At 52.3% G+C, this 22,938-nt stretch overlaps 1 pseudogene; it reads left to right on the top strand.

Annotated features, from left to right (window-relative positions):
• The window catches only part of LOC131586321 (zinc finger protein 208-like), a 539,124-nt pseudogene that overhangs the window by 122,333 nt on the left and 393,853 nt on the right, over nt 1-22,938 (top strand).

Genomic DNA, 22,938 nt, shown 5'->3' with positions numbered 1-22,938 from the left:
TCCCTTCCCGCTGGCTGAGCTGCTCAGGCAGAGCCCAGCAGCTCCTGGCCCTGCAGGGCTGAGGCTTTTCCCCGTTGCTGGGCACAGACTGATGGAGCAGCACTGCTGAACACGGGGACACGCAGAGGGAGCAGAGCAGCTGCCTTTGCCCACCTGAAGCTCCAAGGCCAAACTCTGAGCAGGCACGGCTGGAAGAGACTCGCAGGCTCCCTGTTGGCTCTGCTGCCCCACTTGTGCCCGGCCCAGCTCTGCGTGAGGCAGAGGGAGAACAAGGGGCAGCTCCCTCCCAGCCCCAGCCCAGGGACCCCTCCAGCCCCGGGCCTTGGGGCACTGTCAGCACCCGCTGCTCCAGCCACCACTTCTGCTGGCACTGACAGCAACAACCAAACTGGGGCTGGTCCCCAGGGAGCAGCAGCAGTGCCTGGATCTGATCCCTCAGCCTGGGGCAGCCCCCTGGGGGAACAGAGGGCACAGCAAGAGGGACAAAACCAGTCAGGGTCAGAGACTGGGAAAAGCCAGAGCTGGGAGCAGGAACAGCTGCTTCATTGCACTCTTGGAGAAAGCTCTTGGCTGGGTCAAAGCACTGAAAGGTGTGAAAGGCAGAGAGGAGGCCACACCAAACAATGCTCCTGTTTTCACACCTTCCTGTAATAAATGGAAATGATTAGTGCTAACTAAATTGTAACTATTTGGAAAGTTATTATTAGGAGCAATCAAGGGAATTGGTGTTACAAGGCAGATGTACCCCCCTACAGATGTTACATGTTAAAATTAAGGTACAGGATGTAGTTTTGTGATAAGAAATGTCCTAAGACAAAATTGACCTTGAGATGGATGAAGTTGGAATGACTTTAGGCATAGGGCCTGAAAATTATAAAATATAAGACTAATTAGTGGAGCACAATGCTTACTTACATAACACTACGCTTAGGACACACGCACAGCCTGTAAGGTTATCCAGAGGACAACGAGGATGAGTGTAAGCCTTCATCCAAAAAACCACCAAAACAAGACAGAAGACCTCCTAGCAACAAGTGAAGCGTGCGCCATGAAGAATAGTGATATTAAATCAATGAATTGGAAATAGGAGGAGACTTATGGGAAACATTAATGAATAGGTATAAGCATACAGTATATAATTTTAGTTTGAATTACTTTGTTTTGGTATGTGAGGCAGGGTGAGAAGCCCTCCCTGTACCCTGGTCAGTTTTGCTTATGCTTTAATCATAATTACTGGCAAATTATATTCACAAATATATATCTATGTATCTGAAGTTATTCACTAAATTGTACTCTTTTACTAAATTGTTTTCCTTTTGTACCAAATTGCTATTCAGGCCACTAAATAGTATTCTTTTATTAAATTGTATCCTTCTATTCAATTCACTAAATTGTATCTTTTTTTTCCCTTGTTATTAAATTGCTGTTAACCTAATAGCTCTTGTTGTCTTATTTTAATTTCATTTATAATAGCACCAAGCAGAAAAGGGGCTGACTGAGAGCAAGAAAACTTAACTTTCTGCCAGGACACAAATTTAGAGGGCAAAATATTAAAAAAACCCACAGCATCAGCCCAGCTTCCCAGTGAGAAGGGTTGGAACTCTCTGCCCTCAACACTTCCCCAGCAGCTTTACAAAGGTAATTGGGATCTGAGCTGTGCCCTCTGAACCAGCAGAGCCAGTCTCCCTTCAGGCTGAGAAGCCACGGCCTCAGTTACAGCCCCGGGTGCCTCCTGTGCCCCAGAGAATGGCCCGGCTCACCTGGCCCAGCCCAGCCCGGCCCGAGCAGCCCGGACTGGCCTCAAGGGATGGGCTCCACCTGCCCGCTGTGCCCACAGGCCAGGCCCAAGGGCTCACAAGAGGCTTCCTCCCAGCTTTGCAAAACTCGGCCAAGAGTGTCCCCTTTACTGTGCTGAGAAGAGTAAAAAACCCTCTCAATTTAACCCCACTGCACTCCTCATGGGGGATCCTTGCACACCTTAGGAGAGAGCCCAAATTTTCCCTGTGTGCCTCATGAGGTGCAGGCCCAGGTGATGCCACTGAAGGAAATGTGCCCTCACAGCCCAGGGACGCTCAGCATGGGCTCCCCCAGCCCCTCAGTGCCCCAACACTGGTCACAGCAGCCCCTGCCTGGCTCCTGCCTGCCCACACTGTGGTCAGCCCTGCCTGCTCCTGGACATGGAGCTCAGCCAGGGCTGGTGCTGTGTGGGCTTTGCTGGTGGTACCAGCCAGACACTGGGGTGAGAGCTCCATCTCTTTATTAGAACAAAAAACATGGGCCAGCCCCTGCTCTGGTGCACAGGGGCTGCCCAATTTCAGTCCTGGCCAGGGGCCAGGGCCAGGGGGCTCAGGGGCAGAGGGTCTCGCTTGAGAGGTGTGGGTCTTGGGATGCCCTCAAGACGGGGATGCAGCTGCAGCACAGCAGATGGGGAGAGATGTGAAGAGCGAGGATAACAGGTCAGCTTCTCTTGGACTAAAATCTTTGCCTGCTCTTCTGAAGCTGCAGAGGCGCTCCTGTGGAGAGAAGAGGTGGCTGAGGCCCCCAGCTGCCGCTGGCACACAGGGACCCTCCTGCACAGCAGGGCCCAGAGCTGCCAAGGCTCCCCAGCACGGCTGGAGCTGCTGGCACAGCTTGGCCCAGCTGGACAGCTGCCCCTCAAGGCCCTGGAGAGCAGGGGATGGCTCTGGGCAGGGTCCCTGGCCAGGAGAGGGCCCCAGAGCACCTCTGCCTTTCAAGGGCAATCTCGTCCCCGCTCTTTCTCCTGCCCACCTTGCTTTGCCTCTGCCCGCTGCTCCTGGGGCTGCTCTTGGCCAGGCAGCCTCAGTGGCAGCCAGCACTGGCTGCAGCCCCAGCGGGCTCCCCAGGACAAGGCCCAGCAATTAAGAGGCCAATGAAAGGCCTGGGCAGCAGCAGAACTCTCAGCAGAGTTATTTGGGCAACCAAGAACTTAAGCCACAAGTCCACAGCAGCCTCACTGGGAATGTTTCCTGACTATGAGCAGCCTTTCAAGAAACTGATTGAGGCAGAGATCAGCAAAACACTCACCGTTTTCTCTTCCACCAATACCAGATTCCAGCACAGCACATCATCAGGAAAATTGCTCCACCAGCCACAATGGCCATTAACTTAATCAAACACTGTGTTCCCCAGCAAAAAACTCTTCTCATGCTTCTCCAGATATTGTTAGCTTGTCTGGTGGTGCCAGCTGCATCTGTGGGAGCAATGGGCAGCGTGAGCCGTGCTGTGCTCCACTGCTGAGCTGGCAGCACGCTGGATACAGCCAGGACGTTCTCTGTTTCCCCCAGAGCTGGAGCCTGCAGGCACCTTGCCACCCCTTGGCACAAGACTGCTCAACCCCCTGAGCTTGAATGGCACAATTTCTTTGTGCTGTGCTGGTTTTCTCCAGGAAATACTTGTCAAGGACATGGATAAGGGTCAGGAAAATGCCCAGGGTTTTGGAAATGCTCCAGGGCCCTCCCTCTTCTAAACAGCCCCTACACCTGATCTACCCCGAGACTGGAAAATTTCAGGCCATCTCAGGGTGTTCACGTCCCATGCTGCAGTTTGGGCTCTCTGTCAGCTGATGCCAAATGCCTTCCTGCAGAGGCTGGGGAGAAAAGCCAGGCCAGGCTGGGAAACAGCCCTGCAGGCCATGAAAGCAGCAGCGGGACAGCGAGGCTGACATGGATCCCTTCCTGCTGTGCTGGGCACACTGTGTCCAGATGTGCAGAGAAAGGCCCCGGCTGCTGAGTGTCAGGAGAAGGCTGAGGGACATGGACCCACCACGGCGTCCCTCCAGATCATTCAGGATTATGTCCAGATATTTGAGTTCCCCCATTGCTACATTACTATCTCCTATAGGTTTGTTCTTCTTTCTCAGGGGACTATAATATAAAGTATTTCCATTTCCCAGGAATGGATCCCACAGAACCAGTGCTCAGCCTGTGGGGTCAGCAGGGATGCACCACACACCCCAGTGATGGGAGCTGGGTTTGCTTGCAGAATTTAGCTCAGCAGCTGGGAAAGTCCTTGCTGCAGACACACCTGTAACTCAACAGCCACAGAAGCTTCTCTCATCTCTGCTGCACAGGCAGCACTGAGCCACAGGAGCAGTGAGAGGATCACGCAGAGCGAGGGCACACACGTGCACGGCTCTGTCCTGGCACATGCAGCGATGCTGCCCTGGCCGAGCTTTGGGCTCTGAGCTGGCAACTCTCCCAGGGGGAAAGGCCTTCACCTACCCTCATAATCTTCCTCATCACCAGGCTCAGTAACTGATATGGACGGGGAATCCAGATCATCTTCATCATCAGGTTCATCTGCAAAGAAAGGCAGAACAGAACAGCTCCCGTGACACTGCTGAAGATTATTCTTCAGTCCAGAGCGGCAGTGAATGCACCTGAGTGACTGCTGCCCTCCAAGGCACTCCCTTATCTCTGCCTTCCACTCAGGAGCGGGAGCAGGGGGACCACGTGCCTGCAGTGGCCCCACAATGGGATGGAAGGAGCCCCTTGCATGGCAGTCAGGAGAGAAAGGACTCGCTGGAGCTGCCAGCAGCTCTGAACTGAGCCCCAGGCAGGGCCAGGGCTTGGCAGCTAGAGCAGGAGCATCTCAGGCTCCCTGGGGCCAGAAAGGAGCCACACAAGGCACAGCCCTGGGGCACAGCCCTGGGCCTGGTCCATTCCCTCTCTGCTCTTCTCTGTGGCTGCACAGAGCACACAGAAGGAGACACTGGCATTGCACACGGGAAGAAGATTGACAGCTAAATGCTCCTTCCTCCCACTGACAGCCATGCTGTGGAATCACTCAGGGCTCCAGAAGGGAGCAGGGCGAGGTTTCCAGAATCCATCAACCTTCAGACTCTTGAGGGAAATGGCACATGAGTGAGCTCTTGCCACCTTGACACTGATTATTCTGTGCAGAAAGGGACATTGAGAACTTGCCTCCAGCATCTGGCAAGGTCTTCAAACCGCCATTTACCAGCAATTCCAGATGCTCCATGTCACGATCCCAATCTAGAAGGGAGCACAGATCAGAAACATTCCATGGTGTGCTGGGATCCCCTTCTGCCTTAAGGAACTGGGCACTGCAAGGGGGTCAGGTAAGGCCGTGGGAGCCAGATGTCAATGGACATGGCCAAAGCTGCAGAGGGGCCTGAGGAAAGCTCTGGACTGGCTCTGGACATTCTCAACACCTTTTCCATGCTCTGTGCAAAATCCCTGAAAGGCAGGCACTGCCAAGTAGCAGAGATGGCAGCTCAAGCCTCAGCAGGGCTCAGGCCCAGAGGCACAGCAATTACCTCCTGGGACTGTGCCTGGCATGGCCTCCCTTCCTGCAGCAGAGGCTGCCCATGAGCCACTGCTTCCTCCGGGAAACGCTGCCTTCAGCACAGCCTTTGGGTTCATCTCTGGAGAAAGGAAGAGCCACAGCTGGATCAGACAGAACCATTCCCCATTGGGGAGGTGGCATGTTCAAGAGGCAATATTTGTCAAAGTCATGGATAAGGATCAGGAGAATGGCCAGGTTATTTGGGCTGGCCAGGGCCCTCCCTCCTTCAAAAAGCCCCTACACCAGATCGACCCTGAGACTGGGAAATTGCAAGGGATCTCTGGGTGTGCATGGCCTGTGCTGCAGTTTGGGCCCCCTGTCAGCTGATGCCAAATGCCTTCCTGCAGAGGCTGGGGAGAAGCTGCAGCCAGGCCAGGCTGGGAAACAGCCCTGCAGGCCATGAAAGCAGCAGTGGGGCAGTGAGGCTGATATGGATCCCTTCCTGCTGTGCTGGGAATGGTGTGTCCAGATGTGCAGAGAAATCCCCTGGCTGCTGAGTCTCAGGAGAAGGCTGAGGGACATGGACCCACCATGGCGTCTCTCCAGTTCACTCAGCATCTTGTCTTCTGTAGGTTTGTTCCTCCCTTTAAGAGAACCTTAACAGAAAGTATTTCCATTTCAGATGAATGGATCCCACAGAACCAGGGCTCAGCCTGTGGGATCAGCAGGGACACACCACTCACCCCTGTGATGGGAGCTGGGCTTGTGTGCAGCAACCAGCAAAGGAGCTTGAAATGTCCTTGCTGCAGACACACCTGTAACTCAACAGCCACAGAAGCTTCTGTCACCTGGTTCCTGCCAGGTTGTCAATGATTATTCCTTGTTGGGACAGTGAGAACATACCTGCATGGGGCTCCAGAGGCAGAAAATCTTCATGAAGCCAAGCTGCTGGAGAAGCCTTCCTACCAGCCTCATCTGGAAGGGAGCACAGATCAGAACCATTCCATGGTGTTCTGGGACCCCCTTCTGCCTTAGGGAACTGGGCACTGCAAGGGGGTCAGGTAAGGCTGTGGGAGCCAGATGTCAGTGGACATGGCCAAAGCTGCAGAGGGGCTTGGGGAGCTCTGGGCAGGCTCTGGTCACTCTCCACCCTCTTTGCAGACCCTGTGCAGCATCCCTGGAGGGGCAGCAGGACCAGCCCAGAGCCCAGAGACTCTCACTGCCATAAACAAAACCTTCCCTAAAGACCTGGGCCAATCTGTAGCAAGGAGTGCCACAGATATCCCAACCTCCCTCCTGCCCTCTCTCCTGCCATCTCTCCTCCAGCTGGGACTGCTCCCCCAGCCCAAGGGGACAGAGCCAGGCTCTCTCAGAGCACACTGGAGCTTTACCCTCCCCCTGAGCCCATTCCCCACCATGGGCATCCCTCGCAGCTGCTGCCAGGTTTTGGGACGTGTCTCCCATGGAGGGATCCCAGAAAGACTGCTCAGTAGCCAAGTGCCCTGAGCCTGCTCAGGATAATTCCTCTGCACTGTGCTCACACAGCCAAGCAGCAGAGATGGCAGCTCAAGCCTCAGCAGGGCTCAGGCCCAGAGGCACAGCAATTACCTCCTGGGACTGTGCCTGGCATGGCCTCCCTTCCTGCAGCAGAGGCTGCCCATGAGCCACTGCTTCCTCTGGGAAACGCTGCCTTCAGCACAGCCTTTGGGTTCATCTCTGGAGAAAGGAAGAGCCACAGCTGGATCAGGTGGGGCTGTTCCCCAACAGGAAGGTGGCATCCTCAAAAGGCAATACTTGTCAAAGTCATGGATAAGGTTGAGGAAGCCATCAAAACTTTGGAGCCAGGCCAGGGCCCTCCCTCCTCCAAAGAGCTGCCATTCCACATCTGCCCCAAGACTGGGAAATTGCAGGGGATCTCTGGGTGGGCATGGCCCATGGTGCAGTTTGGGCTCCCTGTCAGCTGATGCCAAATGCCTTCCTGCAGAGGCTGGGGAGAAGCTGCAGCCAGGCCAGGCTGGGAAACAGCCCTGCAAGCCATGAAAGCAGCAGTGGGGCAGTGAGGCTGACATGGATCCCTTCCTGCCATGCTGGGCACGGTGTCCAGATGTGCAGAGAAAACCCCCGGCTGCTGAGTCTCAGGAGATGGCTGAGGGACATGGACCCACCACGGCGTCTCTCCAGTTGACTCAGCATCTTATCCATGTGTTTGGATGTCTCCAGGGACTTACTATCCTCTGTAGGTTTGTTCCTCCCTCTAGGAGAACCTTAACAGAAAGTATTTCCATTTCAGATGAATGGATCCCACAGAACCAGGGCTCAAGCCTGTGGGATCAGCAGGGACACACAACTCACCCCTGTGATGGGAGCTGGGCTTGTGTGCAGCAACCAGAAAAGGAGCTTGAAATGTCCTTGCTGCAGACACACCTGTAACTCAACAGCCACAGCAGCTTCTGTCACCTGGTTCCTGCCAGGTTGTCAATGATTATTCCTTGTTGGGACAGTGAGACCATACCTGCATGGGGCTCCAGAGGCAGAAAATCATCATGAAGCCAAGCTGCTGGAGAAGCCTTCCTACCATCCTTGTCTAGAAAGGAGCACAGATCAGAACCATTCCATGGTGTTCTGGGACCCCCTTCTGCTTTAGGGAATTGGGCACTGCAAGGGGGTCAGGTAAGGCCATGGCCAAAGCTGCAGAGGGGCCTGGGGAGCTCTGGGCTGGCTCTGGTCACTCTCCACCCTACTTGCAGGCCCCGTGCAACATCTCTGGAGGGGCAGCAGGACCAGCCCAGGGGCCCTGAGGCCTCTGTCCCTCCCACAGAGGAAACCCCCCCTAAAGCCCTGGGGAAAACCATCCCCAACCCTTCCCAGGGAGAAGGGAGCACTGTCCTGGGAAAGGGGACCGAGGCCGCCGGCTCACCTGCTCGCCCTGCTCGCCACGGAGCAGCCTGGGCAGCCCTGTCAGGCAGGGCCACTGCCAGGAGGAGCAGGAGGAGGAGGCGCAGAGCAAAGGCCATGGTGCCTTGCCCACTGCCAGTCCTGCAGCTCTTGCTGCCACCACTGTCCTGACACCACTGTCCCAATGTCAGCACCGCTGCTGCCGCCGCCGCTGCTGCCACAACAGTCGTGGTCAAGGACTGACTGCTCGGTCCTTGTGGTGCTGTGCAACCACGGGGCTCTGGGACCTCTGTGACCTCAGAGCCTGCTGTCACCTCAGCCTGCTGTCACCCCACAGGCTGCTGTGACCTCATGGCCTTGGCTGTACCCCCCGAGTGTCCTCCCATCTGTACTCCAATCTGTACTGGACTGATTGTAAATTTTTGACTTCATCAAAGGGTCATTGATAAACAAAACCTTGGTTTTGCCTGCTGACATTGCTGGTCAGGCGGTGTCCCAGGAGATGCTCTTGATGGTTGCCTCTTTTCCTGGGCATGGCACTGGAGGAGGTTCAGGCCCAGGTGATGCCACTGAAGGAAATGTGCCCTCATCCCAGGGATGCTCAACACAGACTCCCCCAGCCCCTCAGTGCCCCGCCGCTGGTCACAGTAGCCCCTGCCTGGCTCCTGCCTGCCCACACCATGGTCAGCCCTGCCTGCTCCTGGACATGGAGCTCAGCCAGGGCTGGTGCTGTGTGGGCTTTGCTGGTGGTACCAGCCAGACACTGGGGTGAGAGCTCCATCTCTTTATTGGAACAGAAGAGCTGTGCTGGGCCCTGCCCTGGCAGGAGGGACCCACCTTCAGTCCAGGCCACAGAGCAGGGCGGGTCCCTTCAGGGACACAGGGCCTTGCTTTGGGTGGTGGCAGCATCTGCACAGCAGCAAGCTGGTAATGCAGCTGTGACAGGGACATCACGTATGGGCATGGAGATGTGAAATGTGTGGTGCAGGTGTCCCTGAGGGAGGTGTTTGGCCTTTCCTGTGAAGCTGCAGAGGGGAACCTGTTGAGAGAGGAGGTGGCTGAGGCCCCAGCTGCAGCTGGCACACAGGGACCCTCTGGCACACTGGGAGATTCTCACTGTGCTCAAAGTTTCCCTCTGAAGACTAAGAGGTGAATGTGGATGGGCTTAGCAGCTGATCTGCAGGCCAAACAATTGAGTTAGCAAAAGGAGAAATTGAGAAAATACAAGTTTATCCATAGCAATGAAGAAAGCAAGGCCGTTAGCATGGAAACCAATAAAAAGGGACATAAGGGGTATTTGCAGTTGTAATAAATGGAATTGTTTCGTGCTAACTAAATCGTAACTGTTATTAAAGTTATTATTAGAAACAATGAAGAATCAGTGTTACAAAGCAGATGTACCCCTTTGCAGATGTTACATGTCAAAATTAAGGTACAGGATGTAGTTTAGAAGATAAATGGTGTCTCAAGACCAAAATGGCCTTGAGATGGACCAAAATTAGAACAAATTTAGGCATTGGGCCTAAAGATTAGTAAACATAAGGCTAATTAGTAGACTTACATAACACAATGCTCAGTATGTATGCACAAACCTGTAAGGTTATCCAAAGCACAACAAGGAACAGGAGAAGCCTTCGCCAAAAGACCACCAAAAGAAGACTCCCTAACAACAAGTAAGGCATATGCCGTGAAGAAAAGTGATGTAAAGTCAGAAAACTCAGAAAAATCGGAAGGAGAAAACTTACAGGAAACATTAATGAATATGTAAAAGCATACAGTATATAAGTTTAGCCTGAAGTGCTTTGTTTTGAACGTGAGGCAGGGTGGGAAGCCTTTGTACCCTGGTCGGTTTTGATTATGCTTTAATCATACTTAATTTCTAGCAGATTATATATATAAATTTTAATTTTTTATTAAACTCTATTATTTTACTAAACTGTATTTTTTATATCACATTACTATTCAGTTTAGTAAATGGTATTCATTTTTAATTAAAAGGCCATTAACCAAAGGGACCTAGTTGTCAAAATACTAATTTAATTTATAACAATATTTTAATGAAGAAGACTGGTACAACATTGGTATTTAAAAAAACATAACACAACATGAGGTATATTAACAAAGAAGGCCCCTTACGGTGACAACATTCTACTGTTCAAACTGTAAAACATCTTTGTGTACTGATCAGGAGGTCAGGATTTAGTCTTTACAATCCTGATGCTGAATGTCTCCTTAGGAGGTCTGGTCACAGAGAAGAATGAGCCCCTTGTGGGCTGCCCCTGTTTGGACAACCTGCTCCTCACCCCGAGCCTCAGCATGTCTGACATCGCCAACCTGGGACTGACATCCCAAAGCTTTGAAAACATTCCTCTTTATATTTTTTCTTTATAATTAAAATCTAATTAATTAATAAAAATAAAATTTTATTTTTATACTATTATTCTGTATTTTTATAACCTAAGTTTTATATTTATATAAAAGAATTGATACATTTTTAGCAATTAAAAACATTATCAGTCCTTGGTTCAAAGTACTACAATTCCCTTCATTAATTAATTGGTCACTTTTTCTCCCTCTTTATGATAATTACACATATTTTTAGTCCTTTGATCATCATTTTTATCATTTTCTCAGACAGGGTAAAAGGGACCACTTTGGGATCGATGGAGACTTTTCTGGGGAACATTTGGGGCAGTTTTGGGTCTGGGGCGGGAATTTAGAAAGAACTTGGGGGTTTGGAAGACACCTTGGGGAGTCAGGTGGGCACTTGGAGGGGCACTTAGGGATTCTGTGGGACAATTCGGGGTCCGGGGGAGCACTTGGGGGTCCAGGGGGGCGCTTGGAGGTCAGGGAGGGGAATCTGGGGGCCCTTCGGGGTCCGGGCGGGCACTTGGGGGGCTGTAACATGAATCTATGGGCCGTGGGGGATGATGGGAGTTGTAGGCGCCGGTATAATACGGTTTAATGGGGCCGCGGAGCATCACGGGAGTTGTAGGCGCAGCTCCAATGGGTTCCGGTGAGGCGCGGGGCATGACGGGAGATGCAGTCCCGGCTGGAATAGCGCTCTATGGGCGCCGCGGAGCATGATGGGAGCTGTAGTCCCGGAAGTGGCTCGGAAGGCGCGTTTGGCGGTGTGGGGAAGCGCTTGGAGAAAACTTTTGCGTCCAAGCCGTGGCTGCAGGTGCTCGGGCGAATGTATACGGCTCGGGAGCACTTGGGGGGAACCTGGGGAGCTGTAACCGGGCTCTTTAGGGCGCGGGGCACGGCAGGAGGTTTGGGCGTGGAACTGTGTTGTGGGATGATGGGAGATGAATTCCCAGCAGTGGCTGGAAGGGGAATCTGTGGGGTCGGGAGAATTCAGGGATCCAGGGACACTTTGGGGGGTCCCGAACGGGGATCAGGGATCCTGGAGGGTCTGGGGGGAGACTTATGGGACATATGGGGGGCGATCGCGGGGTTCTGGGGAGCGCAGGGTGTATTCCCAGTTCCTCACAACCTGGTCTCAATTGCCCCGTGCAGGCTCCTACTCACTGCCAGTATCATCCCAGTATGATCCCAGTATGATCCCAGTATGATGTCAGTACACAGCCAGTGCAATCTCAACCACTGCCAGGATGATCCCAGTACAAACCAGTCCCTGCCAGTGCTGCCACTCCTGGGATCCCCCAGCCCTCTCTGTGTTCCCCCTCCCGCATCTCCCCAGAGGAGCCCCAAGGGCTGGCAGTCCCCAGCCAGGGTCCCCAGCCAGCCCCAGGTTGGATCTGCAGCCCCCAATTTTCCCAGTTTCCCTCTCCTTTTCCCCGGGCCGGGTTCCCCCCGTCCCCAGCGGGTGGGAGCAGCGGAGAGCCCCGCGCTGCCCATCCCGACCTGTCCCGGCTCCATCCCCGCTCCTGCCGTGGGCTGTGAGGGGTTTGGGAACGGGGCACCGAGGGTGTCACTGCTCCTGGGGGAGGAGGAGGAGGGATGGAAGAGGAGGGATGAAGAAGGAGAGAGAGAAGGGATGGAAGTAGGAGAAGAAGCTGGTGTTAGGGAGGAGAAGGAGAAGGGATGAAAGGGGAGGAGAGGAAGGAAGATGTTGTAAATACTCCACAAACCCCTTCATTCTTGTCCCCCATGGGGATGTGTCGGCCCATTACAGAACACGGGCGGGAAGGGGTCTCAAAATATATCCAACATGGACCTAAGGTATTTTAGAAAAAGAAGGCTCAGACTTACGAGACGTGGTCCTGGGTTTATTGTATGTGGATCGCCCGGGGCAAGAAAGAGGCTGAGATTCCTCGGGTGCTATCTCTTAAACTTGGGGGAGGGGGGGGGCAGGGGATACAGGGGGGTTACAGCCAATGGGATAGGGAAAAGAAAAGGGAGGTTAGGTAGGGACTAACCTTATACAACACCAAGGGTGAGTTCTTCCCTTGGGACAGACCATAATTTTTTAAATGCACTTCAACAGGAAGAGGAGGGAAAAAGGAGGATCAGGGAAAAGAGAAGGAACCAAGAGGTCAAGAACTCCCTGAATTTACAGTCCCCCGCCCTTGGGATCATCACCCCCCATGCCACAGGTGACCAGGGAGGGAGAGCTCAGCCCAGATATCCTGAGGGGTCCCTTGGTTGGGTTTTTTGGGAGGGGATATTTGCGACTTAAGGACTGCAAAGCTGAGCGGAAAATGCCCCTTGGGGGACACTGGGGGGTCCCAGCATTCCTAAGTGGGGAGATGGAAATGGGTGCAACTTTTTGGATTCCTGGCACTTCCAGCAGCCTTAGGAGGACAGAGATTGAGTACATGGGGGACCCCCAGTACAAGTGTGACCCCCAGCAACTGGGACAGGGGGAACCCCTGAACACCAAAAAGGAGAGACCAGAGATGGGGAACTCCTGGGAGGCATTTTCAGGGCTAAATCTTGGTGTTTTGGAGGTTTTTATGGATAGCTTGTGATTTTTAGAAATGGACTTTGGCAGGAGGAACCCCCTAATCCAATGTGCTCATGAATTGTATTTCTCCCCAAACAAGGATTTCCCATTCCCAGACTATTGGCTGGATGGAGGAGGCAGCTGTGAGGAAGAGGAAGATGCCCCGGGACACCCAGGCAGGTGAGGAGGAAGTCAGTGATCCTTTCCCCCTCTCTCCTGCTCCATCTCCCAGCCCAGCATGGCCCCCAGCTGCAGGACAACCCCGCTGCCGACGCCGTCCTGCCGGGGACGCACTGGGGGGATCTCCTTCCCCTTCCCTCTGGCACGGAGGCAAATCCCATCCTCTCCTTGTCCTTCCTCCTCCAGACAAGGAGCTGAGGATGGAGACCAGGGAGGACAAATCCTCACAGCAGAACCTCATGGAAGAGGCCGTTTTGAGCAGCTCCACAGCACAGGAATCCAATGGGGAGGAAAATCCCCAGAGATCCCGCAGGAGGAGGGGCTCCAAACCCATCCCAGGGTGCTCTGAGGAGGAAAGACCCACCCTGTGCCAGGAAGGCGGCCAGAGATCCAGCCGGGGCTCTGAGCTGGTGGTCCATGAGCAGCTTCAGGAGGGGGAGAAGCCCTACAAGTGCTTGGAGTGTGGGAAGAGCTTCAGCAAGAGCAACCGCCTGATCTGCCACCAGATGATCCACACTGGGGAATGGCCCTACGAGTGTGGGGAATGTGGGAAGAGCTTCAGCTGCAGCTCCAACCTCATCCGTCACCGGCGCATCCACACTGGGGAGAGGCCCTACGGGTGTGGTGAGTGTGGGAAGAGGTTTCAGAGCAGCTCCCATCTCCTCGTGCACCAGCGGATTCACACGGATGAGAGGCCCTTCCGCTGCCCCGACTGTGGGGAGGGCTTCAAGCGAAACTCCACCCTCATCACCCACCGGCGCATCCACACTGGGGAGAGGCCCTACGAGTGTCCTGAGTGTGGGAAGAGCTTCAGCCGGAGCTCCAGCCTGATCTGCCACCAGAGGATCCACACTGGGGAACGGCCCTATGAGTGTCGGGAGTGTGGGATGACCTTCAGCCAGAGGAGCCAATTTACCATCCACCAGATGATCCACACTGGGGAGAGGCCCTACGAGTGTCCTCAGTGTGGGAAGAGGTTTCAGAGGAGCTCCAATCTCCTCCTGCACCAGCGGATTCACACGGATGAGAGGCCCTTCCGCTGCCCCGACTGTGGGGAGGGCTTCAAGCAAAACTCCCACCTCATGAGTCACCAGCGCATCCACACTGGGGAGAGGCCCTACGAGTGTCCCCAGTGTGGGAAGAGCTTCTCCAGGAGCTCTCACTTGACCCAACACCAACAGAGGCACCGGTAAGGGAAGCCCTGCGAGTGCCCCAAGTGCAGGAAGAGCTTTGTGCACTGCTCCAGCTCCATCCCCCATGGGAGGACCCACGTTGGTCTGAGCCCTGATGACCCACGTTCCCAGTGATCTGTGTTGGGGACACACTGGGCTGGAGATCATTTTATTTTGGTTTCAATTATCTTTTGATTCATTCTCATCCCTTTAAATCCAACAAATGGTGGTAAAAATCAACAAATTCATCAAAGGCATCTAAAACCTCACATTTTACTAGTGCTTCAAGGGAATCTGGGAGATACTTCGGAGGATTTGGGGGTTGTGGGGTTATTTGGTGTAATTGTCTCCATTTCTTGGCACTCAAAGAGCCGAGAGGCTTCTATCTGTCTCCTCAAAACCACTCTATGCCACTGAATCTTACTCAGTCCCTCTCCAAAATTATTTAGTTTCACAGCCCTTCAGGGTGTGTTGCCTTAAGTTTTAGCTTTCATATTTTTCATATTCTGTGCTGCCTACGTTTGTAGTTTTGAACTCCATATTAAGTATTAGTGAGCTCTCTTCACAGAGTAGGTAGACAAAACAATTCCTTTTCTATCTTGATACCAAGGACAATTGTTACAAGTTCCAGGCCCAAAAGCATGAAGAAGGGTGGACTGAAGAAAGAAAACAAGAAGGATGGGACTTCATCATCTGAAGCTGTAATTGGACAATGAACCCAAATATGCAGATGGACCTAAACTTCTAAAAATGTGGGACTTTGTGATCACTTGTCCATTTTTGTGACCACTTTTGCTCCATCTTGGGTGTAGCCCTTGCCAGGCTCTTGTACTGCCCAAGGTGTATCTGTAACCTGCTGGTCGTGAGTGAGGAGACAAAATCCACGATTCATGCTCCAGTTGCTCATTAGACAAAACAGCCTCGTTTATTATTCAGAACTCACTTGAATACCAAATTCGGATTTCCCAGGCTAGACAGCCATTGGCTGATACTTCCCTCCCTGCCTTGCATCCTGGCCAGTGGTGTGCAGTGGTTCAGACATGAATTAGGCTCACTAAATTAAATTTGTGCTAAAATCTATGGCTAAAGAGAATTTCCTGCTAAATTAGATTTGTGTTATGGCTAAAGTAGATTTACTGCTAAATTAGATTTGTGTTATGTCTAGATTTACCTTGTCCAGTCCTGACCAGCTCTACTGTGACCATACTCTGACAATTCACCCTTTTTGGTTAAATTAAAAAATAGAAAATGCTCGCTGTTATCTGCAAGGGCCCTTTGCAGACATGATAACAGGGACACCATGGGTTTAATTTGAGTGAAGTTTTCTAGTTAACTTGACACACTTAATTCTCTTCAGCAAGCAATATGCGTTGTGTACTAAATTGAGTTTGCAACACTCCCTTCCAGGAGCTGGCAGACAGGATCACGATCCTTTAAGCTAACAAGCCACAGGTTATCTACTTATAGTTAAAAGTTACAACTTAACATTAAAAAACAAGAAATTATTTTGAACTGAGATTATCCTGAACTCTATAAACAAGAAACAAAAAACATTCAACATTTAGAACCATGAGAAAAACCCAACTTAGCAGAAAAACAATTTGTAAACAAACAGTTTTTAAATTAACTATCTTTTCAAGAGTCTGATTTTCATGTTGAATAAGTTGTTCTGGTTACTCTTTAATCTGCTCCGTCACATCTGTAGAGGTACTGTCAGGAGGGTGTTGTTTGTGGTCTTTGGCTGTATGTTTGACTCTTTCACATTGGTTGCAGCTTGCATTATCACTTCTTTGTCCCTGAGCTGTCCCCTGTGGAATGGGCTGGTGTGGACAGTTTATTTTCCTGTGGCCTTGTTGTCCACACTTGTAGCAATGGGGTGTGAGTTTAACAGCAGCTGTAATAGAATTGGCTAGCATATCCATGTGATGAGATCCAGTCCCAACCTTAGCACATGCTGTAATCATCTCCTCCAGGGATGGATTCTCTTGAGGTAATGCAGCTATAATTTTTCTACAGTCTTGGTTTGCATTATCTCGTGCCAGTTGTAGCATTAATTGACCCCTTGCTTCACTGCATATATAGCTCATGGGGGTTTTGTCTTCTACTTGAATAGCTTTGGGTTGGCACAGACAAGTTGGTAATTTTTGTTAGAGCTCACATTGCTAAGTCTTTCACTTGTGTTAGAATTGCAGAGTTCAAGCGAGCCTGGGTTTGGGAATCTTCTGATACTGCTGAATGATTTATTGCATGAACAGCCTTAGCTACTTTGCTTTCTGGGGTCCCACCACACATTCCTCCCTCTTGTTTTTCAGTAATTCCTGTTAAAGTGCCATGTGCTCTTTCCACATTGGTTTTATTGTTATTTGAGGAACGCCAGTGTGGTGTGTTACACTCCAGGGCTGTAGGAAATGTTTTGTTTTCTGTGAGATGTGTGTTGTTTTGATGCTATGAGGGATTCTCAAAACAGCAAAGGCTGACTGCCAGTGTGCAATGGCATCCCAACCCTTTTCTCTTGTGTGTTTTATAGCACATATTGCTGATGAAAGGGTATCTGTGAATAAATGTACATATTTTAAATGTCTAAATTCAGGGATGTGTGTGACATGGGTTTAGCAGATTTGTAAGGCACGCAGTCCATGAGGGTTTGCTCCCGTCTGCAGTGGTGCAGTGTGGCCCTGGTGTCCTGATGGGACACTTGTGGTTGGGTTCCTTTTCCCCCTTGGACTGAAGATTGACGAGAGAGAGGCAGTTTTCTCTTGTTTGGACTTGGTTGTTTATTTTTCTTTTATCTCCATTACATGTATACAGGGTACAAGGAGCTACAAGCAGCTATGTGCACTAAGATAGAAAGGTGCAAAATTACTAAAAAAGATCTTCTTCAATGTTTTTTTATATGTTCATTTACCCAATTAACAAATGCCAAGGAAATATTTTTTCTTAGTGACCCAATGACCCACTGCACTGCAGCATTCATTATCCAGTCACCTACTACTACCCAAAAACCTCTAGAAGAAGAAGATGAAGAAGAAAGAAGGACAAGAGACAACACCCTGAATCCTCCATCTTGTCCTCTATTTCCTAAACTAGTTTAAACTCCAAACTTTAACTTTTTCATGCAGTGACATAAGAAATCTCTTTAATCTACACACTTACACTCCTGGTTTTTCTATTTAACAGTTGTTTTCACGGTGTTATATGAAATTCAGTGTTTTCTTGGATGTCAGAGCCAGGCATCAGAGATAAGGGCACACTCTCGGTGCCTCTGACTCCAAAAATAAGCTGAGTTGAATATTGTTAAGTGTTATTCCACTCTTAAATCCTGAAGTCATATGTTATAAGTTAGCTTAAATACTCTTAAGTGATTTTGCTAAATTGTGATGTTTGAGGTATAAATTAAGGTATAAGTGAAGTCCTGTTAAGTTTGAGCTCTGTTAAGCTCAAACACACACACACACACACACACACACATACACGGATGGTTCTGGGTTCATTTCTGGTTGGATTGCCTGGATTTTGTTTGGTTTTGTTGTTGCTTTGTTTCCTTGCTGTGCCTGAAGTGTCCAGTCAGGAGCAGAGTGACTCTTGCCAAGGAACTTTGTGCTGCTGGTGCTTAATATTAAATCTGGTTTTTGCTGCTCCCTTGCTGGGGATTTTTTAAGCGCTCTCAAGCCCTCGTTGGTGACAGGGTGAAGGAGCCCTGGCCCAGGCTCTGGCCCTGGGGGACACAGGGAGGCTGTCAGGGGTTCCCTGTCCCCCTGTCCCATGCCCCACAGACCTTGGGATGTCCCACAGCCATTCTGTGATGTCCCAGTCTGGACTGTGATGTCCCAGCCCCTCTGAGATAACAGAACCTACTCTCTGATGTCACAGCCTTCTCTCTGACATCACACACTCTTCTCTCTGATGTCACACAGCTGCTCTGTGATGTCACAATCTGCTGTCTGATGTCACAGAGCTGCCCTCTGGGATTGTGGTGTCTGCTCTGTGACCTCACAGCCCACTCAGTAATGTCACAGCCCACCCTGTGGTGGCTCTGTGGTGTCATACAGAAACTCTGTGTTGTCACAACTCACTCTGTGATGTCATGCATTCAACCTCTGATGTCATAGTCCTCTCTGTGATGTCACAGCCCACAAAGTGATATCACCCAGCCCACACTGTGACATCACACCCTGATTTCTGATGTCACACAGTCCCCTCTATGATGCCATAGCTGCTCAGTGACCTCACACAACAAACTCTGTGATGTCACAGCCCCATCTGTGACCTCACACAACCCACTCGGAGCTGTCACACAGCCCCTTTCTGACATCACAGCTGCTCTGGGGCTCCAGGACACAGCCACAGAGGTGCTGCTGTGACACAGCCCCCTCTGGCACATCCCACAGCCCCTGCCAGTGCTGAGCCCCTGGGAGCTCTGTCTGGGCCTGCTCGTGTCCCTGAGCTGCCCTGGCAGGGCCCCAGCCCTGCTGGGCTGTGCTCAGGAGCTGCTCCTGGCCAGAGCTGTCTCTCTGCAGCGCTGCCCTTGCCAGGAGCTGCCTCTAGGCCAGGAGCCCGGCCCAGCTCAGCAGCACAGACACAGCACCAGCACTTTCATCACCCTCTCGGGCCTTTGGGGCTCTTTGCATCACACTCAGTCCCTCAAGAGTGTGCTCCAGAAACTTCTCAAGAACTCAAACACAGGCAGAAACACTGAAGTTTCTTGTAGTTGAAATGAGAGACACGAGTGAGAAAGCGTCCCCAGGTTCCAGGTAGAGCAGAAGACTGGAGGCCCTGATGCCAGCTGGGGACAAGCAAGGGAAAGGTGTCTGTGGTGCTGAGCAAAGCTGGATGTGTTTCAGGAATGCCAAGGGCCAAGGGCTGAGCCCCAGCCCCTGGCAAGGCAGATGCTGTCCCTCCCTCATTGCTCAGGGCTCTTCCCGGGGCACTGGCATGTGGGGATGTGCAATGCCAAGGGCAGCACCATGGGGCGGCCCCTGCCAGGCTGCTGAGCAGGGACAAGGAGGCAATGAGGCCCCAGGGCTGCCAGGGTCACTTGTCCCCTGCTGGCCTCAGGCCCAGGGCCAGCAGCCATGGCCAAAGGACTGCACAAGTTGCCTCTGGCAGGGCCTTGCAGCTGCACAGCCCAGAGCCCTCAGCCTCTACCTGCTGCTTATGTGATGGGGCCTCCAAACCCCATCCTGGGAGATTTTTGGGTCCTCTCCATGGTGTGTGAAAATGGAAGCACTGGTCAAAGTTATTTTCTCCCAAATCTTGCAGTGACAGGGATGAATATCTTTAAAGTGATCAAGAGTTAATTTATATTTTTTAGAAGGAGGAAAAATTTTAATCAGGTATTTTATGAGAGTGGCACAAAACTGCAACTGCTTTTCCAGACAAGTCGATGCTCCATCCCAAGAATGCTCCAAGAGCAGGAGCTCTGTGCAACCTGACACAGTGAAAGCCCCTCCCGTCCCCAAGGATGGAATTGCTGTTGTGCTGATGTCCTGGGTGACCTCACAGTGTTCCTGGCCAGAATGTCTGCTGAGGGCCAGCCAGGCTGCTGCAGTGGCAGTGACCTCACAGCCATCACCACTGCAGCCATGTCCCCTGGGCCTGGCTCTCCCCTTTCCTCTGCCCCTGCCTGGTCTCTGCTGGCATGAAGAGTTGTTTCATTATTATCGTGTCCCCAGGGTACTGGGGCCAATTGCTTCCCAGTCAGGCTCCTGGAGCAGCAGTGGCTTTTCAGAGCCCAGCCAGAAATGAGCCCTGAAGCAGCAGCTCTGCAGTGCTGGCCACCAGGCCGGGGTGCCAAGGGAGCCTTCTGGCCATGGCCTGGAAGCAGCTGCTGCTGCCAAGGTGCCTTTGGTGCCTCAGGCTGTCCCTGGCACAGCTCCCAGCACGGCACTCTGCACTTGTGCCCGAGCCCTTCCCTGGGTTGGGGCTGGCCTGGGGCTTTTCCTGCAGCAGGATCTGCCCTGGCCATGGCACAGGAAAGGCAGTTCCTGCTGGAGCAGGAGGCTGTGCCTGGAATGGGCTCAAACAACTCCAGCAAGGCCCTGTTTACTTCAAAATTGCTTCCTAGAGCACTATAGTCTAATAATTGTTATAGCTCCTATACTGTGGAGTAAGTAACTCTTTTTCTTTATTTACTCTGTGGTGTAAATAAATCATGTTCAGAATCAGTCACAGTTGTATTTATATAAATATATCTGATATTCCGTTGTTAATCATGTGGGACAAATTGCATTACGGTTCAATTCTACCTGTCCAATATTTACACATAAACGTCTGACAAACTTGGGCTGGGATTGAATCCAGCTGCTCCCAGTCTCCTCTCTTACAAAGAATTTAAAAGTCTAGGTGACCTGGAGGAGTTTGAGGATCCATGGTGGCTGTTTGGTGTAATTTCTCCACCTCATGACTCAACAGGAGTTTCTCCAATAAAGAAATAAAGCTTTTGCCAGAAGCTCCCACTCTGCACATGACAGGAAGCCCTGGCAGTGTCTGTGACATCCCGGCTCTTTGGCAGCCTGGGGACTCCTGGGATGTCACCATGGGGTCCCTGGGTGCCTGTGACAGAGCAGTGCCTTTGCAGCCCAAGGTCCTCTGGGATGTCACCATGGAATTGCTGTGACTGCATCTGACCACACCGCTCTTCAGCATCCCCAGAAACCCCTGGGAGGTCTCCATGGAGCCCCTGTCTGTGCCTGTCTCAGGCCTGGAGCCAGAGCCCATTGCCATGGAAACCATTTGCAGTCCCATCCCCGGGCTCATGGGATCACAGAGCCACAGAATTGGCTGAGTTGGGAGGGAGCCATGGGGATCCTCCAGTCCAACTGCTGGCCCTGCACAGGACACCCCAACAATCCCAGCCTGGGCCTGGCAGCGCTGCCCAAACGCTGCTGGAGCTCAGCCAGCCCTGGAGCTGGGAGCCTTCCCTGGGGAGCCTGTTCAGTGCCCCAGCAGCCTTGGGGGAAAAACCTTTTCCTCACATCCAGCCTAAACCTGCCCGCCTCAGCTCCAGCCGCTCCCTCCGCTCCTGTCCCTGGGCACCAGAGGGAAGAGGTTCCCACAGTCCCCAGCCAGGGACCCGCTCCCAAGGCTGCTGCCACGACAACCAGGCCTGGCACCAGCTGGGATGCTCGGTTTCCACGGGCTGGGCTTCAGGAATGGGATTCCTCAATTTCCTGCGCCTGCTGAAACCGTGCTGCCGCTCGCTTCCCTCCCACCTCCCATGGAAAACAGAAAAGGCAAAGATCCTGGGCTGGGCTAAGGACAATTTATTGATAACAGCAACGGGATAAGGAACAAACAGGAACAGAAATAATTTTGGTAACAAAATAGGTAAGAAGAACTATTTACAGGGTAAACTAAACCACCACTGACTGTTTCTTCCTAGCCAAGTATTTCCTCCTGCCTGGAAAGGACACCCTTCTCCTCTGGTGACAGAGAGGGAGTCCTTTTCCTGCCCCTGGCACTGACCTGAGATGGGATTGAATATAATGACAGGGACATGGTCAGACTCTCATGTTCTTTGATCTCACATCATGTCATTGCCATGGGCAGGGAAAGGTACAGGTGTCTTCCCAGCATGGATCACAGGGAAAATGGATCACCAGGTCTCTTCCCAATGTGGATTCTCCAAGGGGGAATGAAGCTGGAGCAGTGGACAAAGCTCTTCCTGTACTTTGGGGCATTTCCAAGGCTTCCCTTAGTGGTGCCTCCGTTGGTGTCGGGTCAAGTTAGAGGGCTGGGTGAAGCTCTTCCCACACTGGGTACACTTGTAGGGCCTCTCCCCAGTGTGGATGCGCCGGTGGGTGATGAGGGTGGAGTTTTGCTTGAAGCCCTCCCCACAGTCAGGGCAGCGGAAGGGCCTCTCATCCGTGTGAATCCGCTGGTGCAGGAGATTTGAGCTGGCCTGAAACCTCTTCCCACACTCGGGACACTCGTAGGGCCTCTCCCCAGTGTGAATGCGCCGGTGGATGATGAGTTTGGAGCTGCAGCTGAAGCCCTTCCCACATTCCCCACACTCGTAGGGCCATTCCCCAGTGTGGATCATCTGGTGGCAGATCAGGCTGTTGCTCTGGCTGCAGCTCTTCCCACACTCCAAGCACTTGTAGGGCTTCTCCCTGTCCTGAAGCTGCTCATGGACCAACAGCTCAGAGCCCTGGCTGGATCTCTGGCCACCTTCCCGGCACAGGGTGGGTCTTTCCTCCTCAGAGCACCCTGGGATGGGTTTGGAGCCCCTCCTCCTGCGGGATCTCTGAAGCTTTTCCTCCCTGTTGGATTCCTGCGCTGTGGAGCTGCTCAAAACGGCCTCTTCCATGAGGTTCTGCTGTGGGGATTTGTCTTCCCTGGTCTCCATCCTCAGCTCCTTGTCTGGGGGAGGAAGGACAAGGAGAGGATGGGATTTGCCTCCGTGCCAGAGGGAAGGGGAAGGAGATCTCCCCAGTGCGTCCCCGGCAGGATGGCATCGGCAGCGCGGTTGTCCTGCAGCCGGGGGCCATGCTGGGCTGGGAGATGGAGCAGTAG

The sequence above is a fragment of the Poecile atricapillus genome, chromosome 19, assembly GCF_030490865.1.
Source record: "Poecile atricapillus isolate bPoeAtr1 chromosome 19, bPoeAtr1.hap1, whole genome shotgun sequence".
NCBI lineage: Eukaryota > Metazoa > Chordata > Aves > Passeriformes > Paridae > Poecile > Poecile atricapillus.
This window is presented reverse-complemented; position numbering and strand designations above follow the sequence as displayed.